The following is a 21,032-nucleotide window of genomic DNA, read 5'->3' as shown; positions in this document are numbered from 1 at the left end:
AGGTGTGAGCCATGGTGTCCGGCCTGTTTCTTATATACTCACTCAGTCCCCCACAACCAGAATATATTTCACGAAAGCAAAGACTTTGTTTTGCTCACCACTGAATCCCCACCTGCTAGAACAATAGTAAACACATGTTAGAGACTGAATAAATCTTTGATGAATAAATGGATGAGGCTATCAAGATAAACTTGGCTGAAGTAACCAGCTGCATTGGGCAAGTTTCAACACAGCTTTGGGATTCCTGCCCTTGGCCTGGTGCTACAGTCCAGGTCAGAATGAATAATCTTTCTTTCATATTCAAAAAAATATTAAGTGAATCCTTACCAGGTACAAGTCTCTAACTAGGCATTAGAGATATAATGATTATCAAAAACAAGCAATGCTCCTGGAGCTTACAGTCCAAATGCTACCAAACAAGCACACAAACAAAATATGAATGTGGGGCAAGGAAAGGTAACTGCTGCCCTGAATCCCTCTAATGAAAGGACCTGATCTGGTTTGGGGAGATAGGGAGAGCTGCCCCAAGGAAGTGACGAATAAGCAGGAGTTAAGAGTGGAGAGGAGTGGGGCCGGGCGCAGTGGCTCACGCCTGTAATCCCAGCACTTTGGGAGGCCGAGGCGGGAAGATCACGAGGTCAGGAGATCGAGACCATCCTGGCTAACACGGTGAAACCCCATCTCTACTAAAAATTAAAAAAAATTAGTCGGGCATGGTGGCGGGCGCCTGTAGTCCCAGCTACTCAGGAGGCTGAGGCAGGAGAATGGCGTGAACCCGGGAGGCGGAGCTTGCAGTGAGCCGAGATCGCGCCACGGCACTCCAGCCTGGGCGACAGAGTGAGACTCCGTCTCAAAAAAAAAACAAAAAAAAAAAAAGTGGAGAGGAGGAAGGATGATGGGGAGAACATTCTAGACAGAATGAACAGTATATGGAAAGGTCCTATGGCAAGATAGAGAAGCCTGGTAGTGTGAGGGAGCAGAAGGACGCTAGAGTGTCTGGAGCAGAGACAGTAACAGGGAGGGTGATCTGAGAGAGCCCGGGTGGGTGAGGTTCATCAGTCATAATAGGGGATTTTGCTTTGATCCTAAGAGTGGATTAGAACCACTGATACATTTTAAACTGGGGTGGCAGTGGTAGGTGGGTGAAATGATCAGATTTTTGTTTTAAAAAGGTCTCTATGGCAAACGATTTTGCAGGCATATATTGAACTCAAAGGGCCATGTATACACATATTATAGATGGTAGGTAAGAATTCTAGAACGGAACACCTAGGTGCAAATCCCGGCTTTATTACTTACTATCTGTGTATCCTTGGGGAAATCATTTAACCTGTCTATCCCTCAGTTTTGTTTTGTGCAAAATGGGGATTGGCCGGGCGCCGTGTGCTCACACCTGTAATCCCAGCACTTTGGGAGGCTGAGCGGATGGATAACTTGAGGTCAGGAGTTGGAGACCAGCCTGGCCAACATGGTGAAACCCTGTCTCTACTAAAAATACAAAAATTAGCTGGGCGTGATGGTGCATGCCTGTAATCCCAGGTACTCGGGAGGCTGAGGCAGGAGAATCGCTTGAACCTGGGAGGTGGAGGTTGCAATGAGCCGAGATTGCTCCACTGCACTCCCGCCTGGGTGACAGAGGGAGACTCTGTCTCAAAAATAAAATAAAAAAAGAAAGATGAGGATAATGATAGTTAATGGTAGTACTTATCCTGTAGGGTAACTGTGAGGCTGGCAGCAGCTAATAATACATGTAAGGAGTTTAGAACAGTGTTTGACTCACAGTATACATTCAATAATGTTCGTTACTATTATTATAACATTTAATGTTGACTGGTATTGTTATGCTATTGAGCAGATGAAAAACTGGAGTACAGAGAAGTTAAAGCATGTGCCCAACGTTTTTAGGCAAAGTAACAGAGACAAAATTCAAACCCTAAGCCCTACATTATCAGACTTCTCAGTAGCAGAGATAAATAGGACCGGTTGGGTAGGTCAGTTCCCGGTCCGAAGCACCAAAATGAATCAAGGACATTTGTGGGGACAGACCAAAAGGCAAATAGCTCTAAAGTAATTAAGCTACCCTGACAATAGTTATTCATTAGTTTGCCAATATTTTATACGTATACTAAGTAACAGCCCCAGTGCTGGAGAGTGGAAATTCTAAGACAAAATAGACATGTGATCCTGACTTAAAGAGACCACAGTCTAGTAGAAGAGATATGCCAATAAACAGAAAAATGGAGCACTAAAGTGTCACAGGTGTTGTGAATGAATATCTTTTAGGCTAGGCCTTACCTGCTGTCACCTTTCTAGATGGAAAAAAACTCTGCTGGCCTTGGTTCAGTCCTCATTAAGTTTAAGATCAATCAGGACGCTATTGGCCATGAGCAACAGAAATGTACAATAAGGATTTAAAAAAATTTTTTAATGTTTATTTACTTACTTATTTTGTTGAAACAGAGTCTCGCTCTGTCACTCAGGCTGGAGTGCAGTGGTGTGATTTCTGCTTACTGCAACCTCCACCTCCTGGGTTCAAGCAATTCTCCTGCCTCAGCCTCCCAAGTAGCTGGGATTACAGGCATCCACCACCATGCTCAGCTAATTTTTTGTTTTGTTTTGTTTTGTTTGTCTGTTTGTTTTTTGAGATGGAGTGTCCCTCTGTTGCCAGGCTGGAGTGCACGGCACAATCTTGGCTCACTGCAACCTCCGCCTCCCGGGTTCAAGCGATTCTCCTCGCTCAGCCTCTCGAGTAGCTGGGACTACAGGCGCATGCCACCATGCCTGGCTAATATTTATATTTTTAGTAGAGACAGGGTTTCACCATGTTGGCCAGGATGGTCTCGATTTCTTGACCGCATAATCCACCCGCCTCGGCCTCCCAAAGTGCTGGGATTACAGGTGAGAGCCACTGTGCCCAGTCAGGAATTTTTTTTAACCTCACATAACAAGAAATTGAAGAAGTCAGTAGGCAGGGTTGGCTAATTAAAAGATCTGAGTCCCATCTTTGAAACAATTTCTGGAATAGCCATCTGAGGAGCTGTGTAGATATTTCCCTGGTGAAAAAAACTGTACCTTGTAAAAATTATTTTTAAAAAGAAGCATTTATAGTCTCTGGAAACTGTCTTAAAGATATATAGCAAATAGTGCAGGCACGGTGGCTCATGCCTGTAATCCCAGCACTGTGGGAGGCCGAGGCAGGCAGATCACGTGAGGTCAAGAGTTTGAGACCAGACTGACCAACATGGTGAAACCCCATCTCTACTAAAAATACAAAAATTAGCTGGGTGTGGTGGCACACACCTGTGTAATCTCAGCTACTTGGGAGGCTGAGGCAGGAGAATCTCTTGAACCTGGGAGGCAGAGGTTGCAGTGAGCCGAGATCATGCCACTGCATTCCAGCCTGGGCGACAGAGTGAGACTCCATCACTCTATCACTCACTCTAGGAAAAAAAAAAAGAAGAAGAAAAAAGGCATATAGCAAATAAAGAAACATTTCATGGTAAGAATAGCATGCATCTGGGGTATCTGAGCCATAGCCTGTTCCTTTCCCCTTCCCCCAGCTCAGCACGATGAAGCTCTGCCACAGGTGGGTGCAGACAAGAACATAGGATTTCCTCTTCCCCCAGAGGGCAGGAATATTGCAGGTTACCAGAAACACTTACTCCCCTAGCTCTATGTTGTAGAAGCTAAATTCCAGGCAAGAGCAGCTGAGAGATCTGGAGTTCCTTTCTCTACCCTGTCCCCGCTCACTCACAGGGTAGGAGCTCTACCCGAGACTTGTCAGTCTGAGAATACTGGGACCCTGATTGCCCTCGTTTCATGTTGCTCATAAGGGAGAAGTTCTGCACTGGGAGAGGCAAACTGAGCAGACCAGAGACAACCACCACCACAAGCACACTACTTGTAAAGTCTGGATATTGCTGCAAGAGGAAGAGGCTGCTGTCTTCACCCCTAGCTCTGAAGCAGTGGTGTAGAGATTTTGTCCAGAGGGAGAGAAAGGCCTTCAGAACAGAGAGCTTCAGTGTTCTCCACTAGGGGAACAGGCTTTACTGTGAACAGAGTGTAGAGGGAAGTTCAAATCAAATGATATGAACAAAATATGAATGTGGGCAAGGAGAGGTAACTGTTGGTAATTAAACAATGGATCTTTTGGTAGTAAGCAATTACAAGGAGACAAGTAGCTTCTTGAAAAAAAGAAGCTAAACCTAAACCATCTAGTAGTTTAACACGAAGAATCAGGGAAAGAGACAGTTAAGAAAAGCTCTTTTGGGATCAGAACAAGACTCAAAAACTGGCCTTAAAGACTACCCCTGTAAAGGGGCCCAAATATCACAGAATCCTATTGTAGAGCATTTTTTGCCTCACAGCACTGTCAAAAACAATAGAACAATCAACCATCAACTGGTAGAAGCTAATATCTAGGTATGATACCAACAGAGGCAGACAGCATAACAGAGATAAAGGAAAAAGACAGTAAAAGAGAGCCCTGCTAAAACCAGTGGCATCCTAGAGAGGCTGTGCTCATGCCCAAGGCTGAGCTCTCTGAGGAACAACATCAGATGCTGCACCCTGTGGGGGAAATAGACTTTCCTGAAATATAAAAAGAATATTTATTATGTAAGAAAGCTTTATTTCTCTTGTCCTTTCATATTGGGAGAAATATTGAATACATAGAAAGAGTCCTGGATTGCTCTAGCAAAGTTACTAACCAAATAAACAAGCAAACAACAAATCTGTGGGAGCATGGAGAACTGGTATTCAGAGTTGCTACAACATATTATCTAAAATGTCCACTTTTCAAAAACATTGTTCAGTACCATAGGAAAGGTAAAAAAAAACTGTGAGACATGCAAAGAATTATATAAATATGTGGAAAAGCAACAAAACACTCTAAAGCAGCACTCAGATTGAAATTTATAGCTGTTAATACATATTTTTAAAAAGAAGAAAAACCTCAAATCAACAGCTCCATGTTCCACTTTAAGAAACAAGAAAAAGAAGAGCAAACTAAAGCTAAATGAAAGAAATAGTAAATATAGAGTAGAAAGAAGTGAAATAGATAGAAAAACAATAGAGAAAAACCCAACAAAACCCAAACTAGTTCTTGGAAAGATGAACAGCATTGATAAACTTTTAGCTAGATTGATCAAAAAACAAAAAAGAGAGAAAAAAACTCACATTACTAAAATGAGGAATAAAAGGGGAGACATTACAAAATCTAAAAAGGAATATTGTCAACGATTATATACCAATAAATTAGGTAAACTAGATGAAACACACAGACTCCTAAAAAGAAACAACCATCAAAACCGTCTCAAGAAGAAATAGAAAATCTGATAGATCTATAACAAGTAAAGATACTGAATCAGAAAACTTATCACAAAAAAAAGTTCTGGCTCAGATGGCTTGGTAAACTCCATCAAATGTTTAAGGAAGAATTAACATCAATCTTTCACAAACTCTTCAAAAAAATATAGAAAGAGAGAACACTTCCCAACTCCTATGAAACCAATATTACCCTAATACTAAAATCAGGCAAAGACACTACAAGAAAATTACAGATCAATATCTCTCATAAATATAGATGCAATAATCTTCAACAAAATTCCTGTAAATCAAGTCTAGCAACATATAGAAAGTATTATAAACCACAACCAAGTGGGATTTATCCCAGGAATGCAAGGCTGGTTTAACATCCAAAAATCAATTCATGTAATATACAATATTAATAGAACAAAGGAGAAAAACAACATGGTCATTTCAACAGAGGCAGAAAAGCATTTGGGAAAATACAACACTTCTATGATTTTAAAAGATCAATAAGCTAGAAACACAAAAGAATTTTCTCAACTTGATAAAGGGCCTCTATCAAAAACCCACACTTACCATCATTCATAATGATGAAAAACTGAATACTTTCCCCTTAAGATCAAGAACAAGAAAAAGATGTCCATTCTCAACACTTCTATTTGCCACTTCTTTTTTTGTTGTTTTTTGTTTGTTTGTTTTATCCTTAGCAAACTAACACAGGATATTTGCCACTTCTATTCTGGAGGTTATAACCAGAAAAAACAGGCAAGAAAAATAAATACAGACATTTAACTTGGAGAGGAAGAAGTAAAACTATTTTTACTAAACATGACATAATTTTGTATAGATAAAACCTTTAAAAATCACTCAAAACTATTATAATAAATGAACAAGTCAGAAACTATGCAGGATACAAGGTAAATATACAAAAATCAATTGTATTTCTATATGCCAGCAACAATCTAAAAATGAAATTTAGAAAACAATTTAAGAGATAAACCTGGAATCCTAAATAAGTGGGAACAACCTGAAAGTCCATCAAGTGATTAATGGATAAATAAAATGTGATATACCCATACAATGGAATCTTATTTAGCAATAAAAAGGAATGAAATACGGATATAAGCTTCAACATGGACGAACTTGAAAATATTATGCTAAGTGAAAGAAGCCAGCAAGAAAAGGCCACATGTCATATGATTCCATTATACGAAATGTTCAAAATAGGCAAATCTATGCAGACAGAAAGCAATTTAATGGCTGCCTAGAGTTGGGGAAGTTGAGAGGAAGTGGCAAGCTACTGTTAATGGTAAATTATTTCTGTAGTGATGAAAATATTCTAAAATTGTCTGGAGTAATGGTCGCACAACTTTGTGAATATACTTAAAACCATTGAAGTAGGTCTATCATATGGTATGTGAATTATATGTCTATAAAGCTGTTCTTTAAAAGTTTCATCTTTGTTGTATTTAGTGTCAGATTGTTTTCATCTAACTTCCTCATAGTCATAAAACTACTGCCATGGCTCCAGGTATCATATCTCCATGAGACAATATCTAGAGTAAAATAAAACAGTGTGTGTTAGGAGATTGCTTTCTCATATTTCTTTTTAAGATTGAAAAAACCTTTCTCAGAAACCTTCAGGCACAATTCCTCTCACAACTCATTGGTAAGAATTGGGCCTTATGTCCAACGTTAATATCAGGAGAATATCACTTCTCTACTCAAAATCCTCAAAGATTTCCCTTCTTACTCAGGGCTAAAGTCCTTATGATGGGCTACAATAGCTTATGTGACTGAAGCATTGCCTCTTACCCCTCACTACTGCTTTGCTACAACCTCTGTAGAATTTATGGGGTCCCTGTTGTGGCAACTCTAAGTATGTTTCAGCATGTCTCAACAGCAGCTCAGCCCTGAATCATGTTTTGGCCACAGCCCAATCTTTCACAAGTCTATCTGTATGCTTTGCTCTGTGACAAGGACACTGTCTCGCCAAGGATGCTGTAAGTGTTTTTGAAGTGGGGAAGAGTCTAATTCCAAAATGTTTTAGTATTGTTCACAGAAACAATGAATAAATCATATCCACAACTTGAATTTTTTATGTTTGGTTCAGAAACAATTTGTTCATGTCTAGTATTTTTTTAGTACTTGTAACATTTAAGATTTTGGGTCATATTGGAGTATCTAAGAGATTAATTCATTATTTTAATTGAAATGTGTAATTGAGTAATTGGTTTAGATTTATGATTTTACATTAAAAAGTATAAGCAATTTTGTTAAGTGTGTAAACTGATTTGGTACATTTAAGAAGGCTTAAGGGTCAATATATTACAAGCGTTATTTAAATATCTAAAAGGTTTTGGGCTGGGCCTGGTGGCTCACGCCTATAATCCCAGCACTCTGGGAGGCCAAGGTGGGTGGATCACCTGAGGTCAGGAGTTCAAGACCAGCCTGGCCAACAAGGCGAAACCCCATCTCTACTAAAAAATACAAAAATTAGCTGGGCGTGGTGGCACGTACCTGTAATCCCAGCTACTCAGGATTGAACCCGGGAGGCAGAGGATGCAGTGAGCTGAGATCGCGCCACTGCATTCCAGCCTGGATGACAAAGCGAGACTCCATCTCAAAATAAATAAATAAATAAGTAAATAAGTAAATAAATAAGTAAATAACACGTTATTAGTCAGATAATTAAAGTACCTAAAAAGAAAACCAATTATATTAAATTTATTAATACAGTTAAAAATGTTTAAGTTAATTGCAAAGGCTTCCTTAAACTTGGTTATTAAAGTTTACTAGATCTAGAGGTTAAAAAGCAAGATTTATAAGCTGGATTTAAAAGTTTAAGAACTAGAATTTTCTTAGAACTAATAATTTCTAACCTTAATACATTTAATATTAAATCTAAAGTAATCAAAAATAGTTTTATCCATGTATAAAAGTCATCCTCAGGAGTCGTAAACTGATGTTTCAGGGATGGGCCCGTGACTCACTGGAGCCAATGAGATATAAGAAAATGCCAGGATTTCTGGAAAGGTGAGGTTTTTTTTCCCCCCATAAAGCCTACCAGCGCATGCCTTTTCTCTTCCCTTAGTCAATACTGTAGACGATACGAGGTCTAGAACAGGAGAACCATCATCTGCCCAGGAGAACCAAGGCCTATTTGATGATGGTGCAAATGTAAAGCCAGAGGAAGAAGCTAAGCAATACAATGCTGTGAGAGCCAAAGGAAATGGGCCCCTGGTGACTGATGTCATCAACCTTTACCTGAACCTACACCTAGGCTCTTTGGTTACATGGTCCTATAAATCTCCTTTCCTGTTTAATTCCATTTTAGTTGAATTTTCTGAACATGTCCTGACTAGTAGAAGGATCCAGCAGAGTGCAATGGATTGAGCCTGGATTTGGATTTAGACATAAACTAGTTCAAATCCTGACTTAGCACTCACTCGCTGTGAGGGCTTGATCAATACTTCTCCTCTCTGGGTCGCAGTTCTCTTCCGAAAAATGGCAATAACTCCTCCACCCATATACCTAAGGTACCCAGCATAGTGCCTCTGCAGTACTATACATGCCTAATCAGTGTGTTCATTTAGCATGTTATAGGTGCTAGGGACCAATCAGGAGCAGAGTCCCTGTCCTCATGGATAAGCCCATTCTTTCCCTCTTTCTCCTTTTAGTTTTGTATGCTCACATCATGCATGTCCCAAAAGTAATTGAGGAGCTGAACTGAGTCACTTCTTCCCATCCACCAGCAACGCAGAGTCCAAGTTATTTCCCTCCCCAAGACACCAGTGCATTTTCTTCCTCTGACAAGACTCCCAGGATCCCTTTGGTTGATGTTGTAGTTATTTGCTTTCACAGTTTATTGTCCTCACTGAACTCAGGGCATCTCACTGACACCCAGCCTAGGACCTGGTATACAGCAGGTACTTAATAAGTGTTTGATGAATAATCAATTTAAACACAAACAAAGCTCCTAAAACTCTCATCTTGTCTGTTTTCTTATACATATAAGATAGGGACAGTAGTTACCTGCTCTTGATGGATTCTTCTTGCCCATGAATGCCTACTCTGGTTCCTGCAAGCTAGAGGCATTGCACCCCTTCTCAGCTGTCTCACCTCGTGTTTGATCACCCATCTCTCCAGTGGGATCCTGAAGCTGTTGGTGATTAAGGGACTAAAACCATAGCAAGCTAACAGCTGATGTGGTGGCATCCATCACTGGAGTCATTTTTCTGCCTTGGATTTGCCAGTGGATGAGATTGAGATACACCATTAACTTTGATGCTTCACTGGAGGGCTGTTTTGTGCCTTTGGTAATGAGACTTGGCAGTTCTTTTCTATTCTCTACTGGGGCTAGAGCTCAGCCTGTGATTCCAGGCATCTGATTAAATTGTCCTGTGAATTTGTCTTTAATTCTCAAACATGAGTAAAACCAAGTCCTTTGGGAGCAGTTTCCTTCATCCTCCTCTATACCAGTTAGAAATGTGTTCAATGCAAGAAACAGAAAAGCTAACTGTATTGGTTCTAAACCAATAGAGGTTCGTTTTTCTAATATAAGAGGCCAGAGGCAGATGGCTGCTAGTTTTGGTTCAGCAGCTCAACTATGTTAGGAGACGTGACTCTGATTCTCTTGACCTTTCACTCATGGTAAAGAGATGGCTGCCACCACACCAACCATCGTGCCTGTGTTCAAGGCAGAAGGGGGAAAAAAACACTTCGAGAACCCCCACCCTCACCCTACATCCAACGTGGCAGACTTTTCCTTAGGTTTCGTTAGCCAGAAGTGGGTCACAAGGTCACCCTTAGCTAGCTTTGAGCAATTGTGATTCATGTTTCTTCCTGGGTATGTCTACCTCAGCCTTCTTCAGATGCTGCTGCAGCTGTACTCAGGGATTAGTGCTTCGAGTTGCAATCTTCTATGTTCTCATCCAACCCCTGTGTGAGCTGGGGCCTCCTTGCCTCTTGAGATCTAAATATGATTGGCTAGAACACTTGGCTGTTAAAGATTTCCTCAAGGTATCCTTGAGTTTCCAGGGTTGGGCAGGAAGATGGCCGATGCCTTCAATGTCAGTTCCAGCTTTGGGCACCTGCTTTCCCAAGTGGTGTTTCTGTTCCACACTGAGTCCCTTCCAATGTCTCTCATTCTGCTCCATCCTCTCCACTATCACCACCCTGTGCTCCTTCAGCCAAAGAAAAGAAAACAAATGAGTAACAGCCAACCATAAAGTCTTGGGACTTTGATACCTGAGACAAAGCTCAGCCAATCATAAGTCTTATCACACCCTCTCCTTCACCATGACCTTCTTTATGTATATACATCCTGAGGTGGAGAGTTTCATCTTCTTTTTATGTGCAGTGAGCTTGTATAAATGAGTATGAGTTCATATAAAATCTCACACAAGGCTTCCATGCCCTTCATCTCACCAGATTTCTCAGGAATCCTGGGGTAGGTGTGAGAAGGTCCCCCCTGCACCCGGGCCTGCCTGACTTTGAGCCCATTTGCCTTTGAGTTTCAACCCTGAGTCTTAGAGAATCCCATTACAAGAGTTAGGATTTTTTGTTGCAAATAACAGAGACCTTGCCCCCCAACCCCCACCCAACTTTAGCTTAAGGGAAGAAAGTATACAGTGACACAGCTATTTTTCCTGATGCTCCAAGGACAAAGGTAGAGCCCAGAACTGGGACCCAGAAGTCTTGCAAGAGACTGTCACTCACTTCATTCTGCTGTACCCTTCCTTCAATGCAAACTGGCTTTCTCTGCTTCTCTGCCACAACCACCAAGAGCTGCAATGCTTTTATATAACAGTTCCTGCATTCAAGAGACCAATCCAAACTAAGCTCTTTGTCCCAAATCAATATTCCCAGGAAAGAGATTGGTTCAGCTAGGATCAAGGATCTAATCAGCTATGGAGGGAGGAATGGGATCACATTGCTTAAATATGACAGCCTAGTGAGCTTAAAACCAAGCTCCAGTGAGTTATCTGGGAGCATGCAGGCTATTAAGAATTTCATTTCGGCTGGGCCTGGTGGCTCAGGCCTGTAACCCCAGCACTTTGGGAGGCCGAGACCAGTGGATCACTTGAGGTCAGGAGTTTGAGACCAGCCTGGCCAACATAGTGAAACCCCGTCTCTACTTAAAAAATACAAAAATTAGCTGGGTAAAGTGGTGCATGCCCATAGTCCCAGCTACTCTGGAGACTGAAGCAGGAGAATCACTTGAACCCCAGGAGGCGGAGGCTGCAGTGAGCTGAATTGGCACCACTGCACTCCAGCTTGGGTGACAGAGCAAGACTCAGTCTCAAAAAAAAAAATTACTCCTGATAAAATTGAGGAGCATTGCAAGAAAACACTTCCTTTTTAATCCATGCCCTTCTTCCTTCTTTGACTTTGGTTTTATGAAATGACAGCAGCTATTTTGCAACCATGAGACAGACAACAAACCTGAGGACAAAAAGCCAACACAGCTGTATCAGTTAGCTTTTGCAAACAAAATATTCTGAAATGTAGTCGCTTAAAATAACATTTATTGCTCAGGATTCTGTGGGTCAGAAATTTGGGCTGGATTCAGTTGGGATGACTTATATCTGCTCCACATGGTATTGCCTGGGATTCTTTTTATGTCTGGGGTGTCCAATGGAATGGCTGAGTCTCCCTCCATGAGGTGGAGGTTGACCCAGGCTTATTCACACGGCAGCAACACTTCAAGCGGACAAGAGTGGAGGCCTAGGCTTAGAACATTTACACTCTCACTTCCATTGCATTCTACTGATCAAAGACAGTCACATAGCCAGCCTGGGTTCAGAAGGTGGAGAAATAGACTCTATGTTTTGATGGGGCCATTTGCAATCGAGCACAACAGACAAGGATGGTTAAGAGAAAAACAGAAAAAGTCTGGCCAGAGATGACAACTTTCTTGAGCTGTTGCAACAATGTAGAACAGGCCTCCTTCAGACTTCATTATATGATTATACAGTTAAATGTCCTGTTTTAAAGAAGGCACTCTTTTACTTGCAAAGGGGTCCCTAGCTTATACACAAGAGATAAGAATAATATCTATTCATCAGAGTGTTGGGAGATGAAACGAGATATGTACGTAGAGCCCTTAGCAGAGTTCCTAGGATACAGTAAGCACTCAGGAAAAGTTTACAGGTATTGGCAATTATGGGGGACCGGTCCATCCCAAAAAGGCATTAGCCGTTCTCATCCTAAACAGAACACACACCCATTATGGACTTCTATTAGCAACTTCCAAAGGGGACAAGCATATGCTGCGGCCAGCCCCACAGAGACCATACAGGCCAGTCACTAGGGGTCAGTATGGACTGTGGTTAGGCCGTCAGCTGCTGCAGAAAGCTGGGGTCCCATAGGAAACTAAAACTTCAGGCCCACAAAGAGGGGTTCCAGCTCCAGTTCTAAGCGGAGAGGCCAGAGGAAATCACTGAGGTTTTTTTGATGGGGAAGCTGAGGTCCAGGGAAGACAGATGACATGCCCAGAGTCACACAGTGAGTTTGGAACCAAGTCACAAGAGAACTCAGCCTCCTGACTCTCAGCCTAGAGCTTTGATCATTAAACTATGTCCACTCAGAAACGGTTTTGCTCTTCCCCCACCAAGAATGGAAATTCTTGAAGGGTTATACCTTGGGGATAAAGATGTGGCTAAAAGGCAAAACTGGAAGTAAAAGTACTTACCCATGAATAGTGATGGGTGGTGGCCAAGCTTCTGGAGGACATGGTCTGTTTCTTGGCCTGGATGTTGGATGCTGGATAGATGGGTGTGTTCATTCTGTGAAATTCATAGAGCTGTATGTTTATGATCTATGTTATATTTCAATTAAAAAATATTTAAAAACTGCTTCTCCAAGATCTTATCCCTACTAGAGGGCTGATGGAAGGCAGACACAGCTTGGTGTCATGGAGAAGGCATTGAATAAAGGCTTAGGAAATTTGGGTTCTAGACTTACCCAACACTTACTAGCTGGGCAACCTTGTCTTAATGGCCTGAATGTCTGCTTCCTGATTTCTGAGACAGGAATATCAACACTTCTTCCACTAAAGCTGTAGGCTGGTTTGGGGGGCAAACAAGATCATAGATGTGAAAAGACTTAGGAAACAATCAGGTATGTGTCTACGTACTGTCCAGGTGAGCATGCATCATTCTCCTTTTGGAAGTGGTTGTGTGGGGCAGTGGGAGGGGGGCTGTTCCGGCTCAAAGTGGGTGACTCAGTCCTCACAGAAGCAAATTAGAACCTGGCCTTGTGCATCAGCTGTGCTGAACCTCAGAATCCTGTTTTTATGTGAGGGCTGCAGATCAAGGCAAAATCAAGACAAATGTGATTTCACTGGGGCAGCCGGTCTCTGTGTCCCAGGCATGCGTACCCTCTGTGGAAGCTGAGGCTCCGCTGACATCACCGCGGTTAGCACCCTCCTCCACATCGGGACAGTAGGAGGCTGCTCCAGGTCATCAGGCCGGAGGGAGGGGTAGATGGAGCTCTCCTAGATTGGCAGGGCCAGTGGAGGGACTGTTGACAGCAAATTAAAAGTCTCTGGCAATCTGCGTCCTCATCTCTCATGCCATTGGTGTCTGTGAAATTGTAATTTATGGCTAGAATTAAACGCTAAAAGGAAAATACCATGGCATGAGACCAAGGGCTGAGGTGGGGCAGGAGTGCAGGTAGGTTAGGGACTGAGTGTCGGGGCCACCGGCTGCTGCCAAGAGCTGTGGGTGGACTGAGGTCTGAGAGGTCAGTTCCAGGTCAAGTGCATTCTGAGACCTCTCTCCACATGCACACCCAGCCCCCTTCACTGTGCTCCACTTACAGCTCTCACTAGGACCCACTTCATTTTTAGTGTATTTCTGGCACTCCTGCATCCCTCTGGGCCCTTCCACCCTTCTCTCCACCCATAGCTGCTCACGGCAGCACCACTGACTCTGCCTGAGGACTTCCTCAAGCTGCAGGAGCTGCTCAGCCTGCACGGGCCAGCCCAGAAGTGCCCAGGAGCTGAGGGCCCTGGGAGCAGCCCTTGGCCACTAAAGAACAAAAGGTGCTGGATAGATACCACCATTCCCCTCGCTCCGCAGGTGAGACGCCAGCCGTGTAGTCATCAATGTTCTCCAGAGAAACAGAAGCAAAGGGATATCTACACATAGACATAGATAGAAAATGATTTATTACGAGGGATTGGCTCATGTGATTATGGAGGCGGACAAGTCCCGCTATCTGCTGTTTGCAAGCTGGAGGAGGCCCAGGAAAACTGGTGGCGTAGTTAGTTCCAATCTGAGTCTGAAGGCCTGAGAACCAGGTGCTTCCTGTCTCTCTCAAACAATCTACTTATGCTCAAATCCTAACTCAGGGTCTGCTTCTGAGAGAACCCACTGCAAAGCATGCACTGTGTGTCTTCCCTGCTGGAATGTACACGCTTAGGAGCGAGGGACTCTGGTCCACTGATGTAGTCCAAGCACCTAGGATTGTGCCTGGCACATCAGAGGCTCTGGAAAAACATTTGTTGAACAGATTGTTTACACACTGAATGGCAATTCAACAAATAGTTCTGAAGTGCCTACTTTGCCAGCTCTATGCCAGGCATCCAGGACATACCTGGAACAAGACAGAAGGGAGTCCTACCCCCTGGTACTCATCGTCTAGTGGGAGGAGAAAAATAGACAAACCCACTGCAGGCCGTCAGTACTGAGATAAGGACACACAGAGGGCTGTGGGGGCACAGACGAGGCCCCAGTGGACACTCTGGGGTGATAGCCTGGAGCAGGGCTGGCTTTGTGGGCATGTGACCTGTGTGGTCACATGTGGCCCTGCCCTTGGAAGGGCCCTAAACTTGGCGTATTTTTTTATTTTTATTTTTTTGAGATGGAGTCTCACTCTGTCACCCAGGCTGGAGTGCAGTGGCATGATCTCGGCTCACTGCAACCTCCGCCTCCTGGGTTCAAGCAGTTCTCCTGCCTCAGCCTCCTGGGTAGCTGGGATTACAGGCATGCACCACCACACCCGGCCTCTAAACTTGGTTTAATGCTTTGCTGTTGCCATCTTGAAATTCCTAATTATTTTTGAACTTTTTCATTTTGCACTAAGTCCCACAAATCGTGTATCTGGTCCTGCCTGGAATGATATCCCCACTGAGACCGGGGGTGCTGCATGAAGGCAGGTAGGCTGCAGAGCTCTGTGTTCCATGAAGGAGACACAGCGTGTGTAAAGGCTCAGAGATGAAAGGGAGCCCAGTATGTTCCAGAAACTGTAGTACTTTGGTTCGGTTGGAGCACAGAGGGTATGGGATGCCAGAGAAGGTGGCAGGGGCCACACTGAAGGGCATTGTGGGTCTCCCATGCTCAGGAGTCTAGACTTTATCCAAAGGCCATATCACGTGTTAAGAGTGGGGCAGGAGGGCACAGGGGGCAAGACCGTGGCAGCGAGACCTGTTTGAGCCTGTTCCAAGAATCTGAGGCAAAGAGATAGTGAGCCTGGCAGATTTGAATGACACTTAGGGGGTGGAAGACAGTACTCGGAGGTTGATTGAATACAGAGGGAGAAACTGCCAAAGTCTGTTTAGACTTCATATTCAGAACCCCTAGGGAGTGGAGTGGTCCCGCAGGCGTGGGCACCGTGCCTTTTGGATGCTTGCTTGTGACCACGCATTTCTGCTCAAGCCGGGGGAGATGAAACCCCCGTGGGGAGAGGCTTGGCTCTGGCCCCTCTTCTCCCGGCACAAACACAGGCTTCAAATGAGCTTTCTGTCCAGAACTTTAATATGTTAAAAATGACTGTGGAGCTGCACTCTGCCTCCCAGTGCCTGATGCTGCAGGAGTGGAAGCCTCCCGGGGCATGAGAGGGAGAGAGGGGATGATGAAGGGGACCTGACTTGATCCTGCTAGAATCCCCAAGGTCAGACTGTTCCATTCTGGAGAATCCTGGAACACAGAGTGTTGGAGCCAGAAGGAAAGTTAGCTGTGGTCTCATCTGACCTCCTTCCCATGACAGATGGGAGCAGACCCTGCAGAGAAGAAATGAATTGCACAAGGTCACAAGGAGGGTTGGAGAATCCTGGGCTCCTGGCCCCTGCTCTGGTGCTCTGATTCCCAACCCCTGGCACCCCTTACTCCAGAGGATTTGAAAGGCACGTCACTCAAGGTCACAGGATGCCTCTGGCTTTTTAAATAATTAAAGATGGGGGTCTCTCTATGTTGCCCAAGCTGGCTTCAAACTCCTGGGCTCAAGCAATCCTTCTGCCTCGGCCTCCAGAGCAGCTGCATGTAAATTACAGGTGAGCTCTACCATGCCTGGCTGCTTCCTTTGTTAATGAACGAAAATTCTAACTTAAAATGCTTTATACTGATGGTTTTCCAAGTGTGGTTCCCAGACCAGCTGGCATCAGCATCACCTTGTTAGAAAGGCCAGTTCTTGGCTTTACCTACTGAATCAGAAATTCTGGGGGTGGAGTCCAACCACCTGTGCTTTAACAGGTGATGTTAATGCCCACTCCAGCTTGAGATCCACTGCCTTAAGCAGTAAAGATGTCTATCATCACACAAATCAAGACGCCCAGGGTTGGTTATCTCAGTGGCCCAATGACTATAGGGTCCCAGGTTATGCCTGTCTTCCCATTCCTCCATCCTCAGTGTGTGGGCCTCTGACTTCAGGCTCGGACTCTCCCAATCACTAGGTGGCTGCTCCATCCACAGCTTCACCATGACTTCAAGAAGCAGAGGAGATGGCCTCCCCAGACATCCCTTTTCATCAGTGAGAAAATCTTGCCTGGAAGTTTCCTAGCAGACATCCCCTCCTATCTCATTGGCCAGAATTGGGCTGTGTTCCCTCCTCAAACCAATCACTGCCAAACCAATCACCGGGAAATGGAGTTATGATTAGTTAGGAGTAATCTTCAGCTACAGAGAGGAAATACAACCTAGTAATACAAAGGCACAGGTCCTTTACAGCAACCTGGATGGAGTTGGATACCATTATTGTAAGTAAAGCAACTCAGGAATGGAAAACCAAACATTGTATCTTCTCACTTATAAGTGGGGGCTAAGCTGTGAGGATGGAAAGGGATAAGAATGATACAATGGACTATGGGGACTCGGGGAAGGGTGGGAGGGGTGAGGGACAAACGACTACCCACTGGGTACAGTATACGCTGCTCGGGTGATGGGTGCACCAAAGTCTCAGAAATCACAACTAAAGAACTTCTTCATGTAACCAAATACCACCTGTTCCCCCAAAACTTTCAAAATAATAATAATAATAATAATAAAGCTGAAACAAAAAACACAGCTCTTGGAGCCCCTTCCTCTTCAAATCCTAGTTTTGCCATTTACTAGATTCCTGACCTTCATCCAATTACTAAACCTGCTGGGTGTGGTGGCTCACGCCTGTAATTCCAACACTTTGGGAGGCCAAGGCAGGAGGATGGCTTAAGCCCAGGAGTTCAAGACCTGCTCTGGCAACATAGCAAGATCCCATATGTACAAAATATATATATATATATATGTTTTTTAATTAGCTAGGCATGGTGGTGCACACCTGTTTTTTAAAAAATTACTTAACCTGTGTGCCTCAGTTTTCACATCTGTAAAATGGACATAATAATATTTATCTCAGGAGTGTCAGGAGGACTAAGTGGATTCATATTTGTAAAGCACCTAAGACAATACTTGGCTATAGAAGAATTTGTTAAAGAAATATCATATGCAGTTCTTCATCTTGCTTTTTTGTAACTTAACTATGGGGCTTGGAGATCATCCAGTAACAATACAGAGGCCACTTCCTCATTCTCCTTTTTATTGTTATTATTGTTGTAGGATATTCCATTTCATGAGGGTATATAATTTATTTAATAATTGTTTTAATTTATTTGCTATTACAGAGTTGCAGCGGATAAGCCTGTCATGTTGTTTCATGTGTGTGAGTATCTATTGTAGGACAAAATCCTATAAATACAATTGCTGGGTTGAAGGATTTGTGAATTTGTAATTTGATAGACATTGCCACATTGCCTTCCACAGAACGTTACGCCAATTTACACTCCCACCAGCAGTGCATAAAGGTGCACGCCTCTCCACAGCCTCACCACCAGAGTAGTTACCATTTCACCACACCCCTCCACCCATGACAATCCGTGTGTGTTGTTGCCTTCAATTGCCCAGGAAGAAATAGACCCACGAGGAAAGACAACTTGGCTGAGACGGATCAGTGAGCTGCAGGAAGTCCCAGATGAGGACCCTCCTCAATCCCAGTGCCACACTTCACAGTTTACAAAGCACTTCCCGTCCTAGAGTAGACCATCCCTTGGGTCCCATACTGTGTACAGCAGCTCCCAGGATGCTGTCACTCCCAGCAGCCAGCACCTGTGTCTTTCAGAGGACAGTTCGTAGCCTGCTCGACCCAGCTTTCCCTGTATGTATGGAGAGCTGGAAGTGCCTGGAAAGGTATGTCCTCCAGAGGGGAATTTACTCCCTCTAATTACCAATGAGCGCAGGAGTATGAATACCCCAGCTCCCTTGCCCCCCAAGTGGGCCAACTCTGAGGTATGACTTATGCCACCTCCTTTGCAGGACTGACCTGGTGGGGCTTGGTGATAACACACCCTTGCTGGCCCTGCCTGCTTCCCCTTCCTCTAGCTGTTCCTGGAAATGCTTCACACACAGTAAGTCATTTTCACAGGAATCCTTGGTTCAGGGTCAACTTCTGGAGATCCCAACCTAAGACACCTCCATGGTCTCCTTCATGCTTCCCTGTCATTGGACCCATTGTACAGATGAGAATACAGTGGCCAGTTAGAATTGACACAGCTACCAAGTGGCTGTGGTGGGGACTAGTACCTAGGACTTCTAGCTCCTCATCCATGTTCCTTCAAAGGAAGGACCGTAACTCCAGCCAGAGCTGAAAATGAAATCTGTCTCTTTTTTCTTCTCACCTCCTGAATGCAGTAAATTCATGAACACCTGCCCGTGTGTGCATCTCTCCATATGGTGTGTCCCTGGGCCTCTGCCTCTTCTCGTCTCCAAAGTGAATATGCTGTCAGATACTAAAATCGGTTCAGTATTTCATGTGGGTCACATCCTACATGTTGAGTTTGACTGTAATTGCGCCAGGCAGACCATAATACATTTATTTAACACTAACACACTTTAAATTCGGACCTCTTGCATGTTATTTGCATCTATTTGATTGGGGAGGGGAATGAACAGATACACCTCCTGCATTGGTCAAGTTGGACTCTCATGACCTAGAATGGGAGCTGAGGACCAACAGGCTTGCCCCTGTCCTAGGGTCTGTACTTAAATCAGTGGCTTAGTTGACTCCCACCCTGCTCTGTCTACATACAGGGCAGAAGCTAAGACGCCTATGTGAGCCTTATGTTGCCCCAGGGCTCACCTTGCCTAGGACTGGGGTGATGCCTCCTCTGTGTCCAAGTGTCCACTCCCACACATGTCACTCGAGGCCATGAGCTCCATGAAGTCCAACAGCACCTCTGGTCACTGCTGTATTCCCAGGGCCCGGCATGCAAAAGATGTTTAAAGCACATTTTGGTTAGATGAATGAATGAATGAACGAATGAGTGAATGCATGAATGCACACCGGCTGGTTCATCTTTCCAAAGCACAGTTCGGATCCTGTCCCTCTCTTGCTCAGAAACTCTTAGTGGCTCCCAACGACTTCAGGATAAAACCCAAGGCTTCATTCTGGCATTCAAGGCCCTTTATACCTTGTTCCAAACCTATGAATGTACAAAAAATTATTGCACATGATTCGTGTCAGACCTATGACAATGATCCTGAAACTGAGCCTTGGAGAGGGAAAGAGGTGAATGCTCTTACCTCCGTCAGTTTCCTCCCCTCCTCTCCCCTCCCCTCCCCTCCTTCCTTCCTTCCTTCCTCCGCACCTGGTAAGAACATACAGCCCAGGCCCTAGGCCAAATATCAGAAATGATCTGAAGACCCTGCCCGGTCAGGGACAGCTGTCTGCAAGGAAGGGGAGTTAGGATTAGCCTGAGGTTAGCATTGGAGTGGTTTCCCAGAAAGACTCTGGCTGTACTTTCCCAATCTTTCCAGGAGGGGGCGGCAGCATCCCTGGTTACAGGCGCTCACGCATCTCGGAGCTCCCGCGCAGGATGTGTCTAGGGGTGGAGAAGTGTGTGTCTGTGTTTGCAAGTGTGGCAGAGGGTCTCAGCATATGATTGAGTGGACACGAGTGAGAGCGCTCCAAGTGAGGTGTGTGTGTGTTCATTAGACTCTCACTCGGCTTATTGTGTGTCTACTCTGTGCCAAGCCCTGACTCTGATACTTGGGATCAGCTCAAGAGACCAGAGCTCAGTAGAGGGGAGCAAAGAAAAAAGCAAGTAAGTAAGTAAGTAAGTAAAGTAAGTAAGTAAGTATGTAAGTAAGTAAGTAAGTAAAGTAAAGTAAGTAAATAAATAAATAAATAAGTGATGTCACCAGATAATAAAGATCTAAGGTGGGGGTCGGGACTGATTTGAACCACGTGGTCAGAGCACCTCTCCAAGAAGGCAACCTCCATACTGAGACCAGAAGGACAAGAGGAAACCAGCCAAGCACAGATAGATGTGGGAGATGGTTCCAGGCAGAGGGAGCAGGGAGGGCAAAGGTGAGATGCAGTGCTGTCTTGTAGGAGTTTGAGTTTGAAGAGTTCGAATTTAATTCTTTTTTCTTTCTTTTTAATTTCTTTCTTTCCTTTCTCCTTCTTTC

Source organism: Gorilla gorilla, chromosome 21, assembly GCF_029281585.2.
Source record: "Gorilla gorilla gorilla isolate KB3781 chromosome 21, NHGRI_mGorGor1-v2.1_pri, whole genome shotgun sequence".
NCBI classification, from domain to species: Eukaryota; Metazoa; Chordata; class Mammalia; order Primates; family Hominidae; genus Gorilla; species Gorilla gorilla.
Note: the sequence above shows the minus strand (reverse complement) of the source record.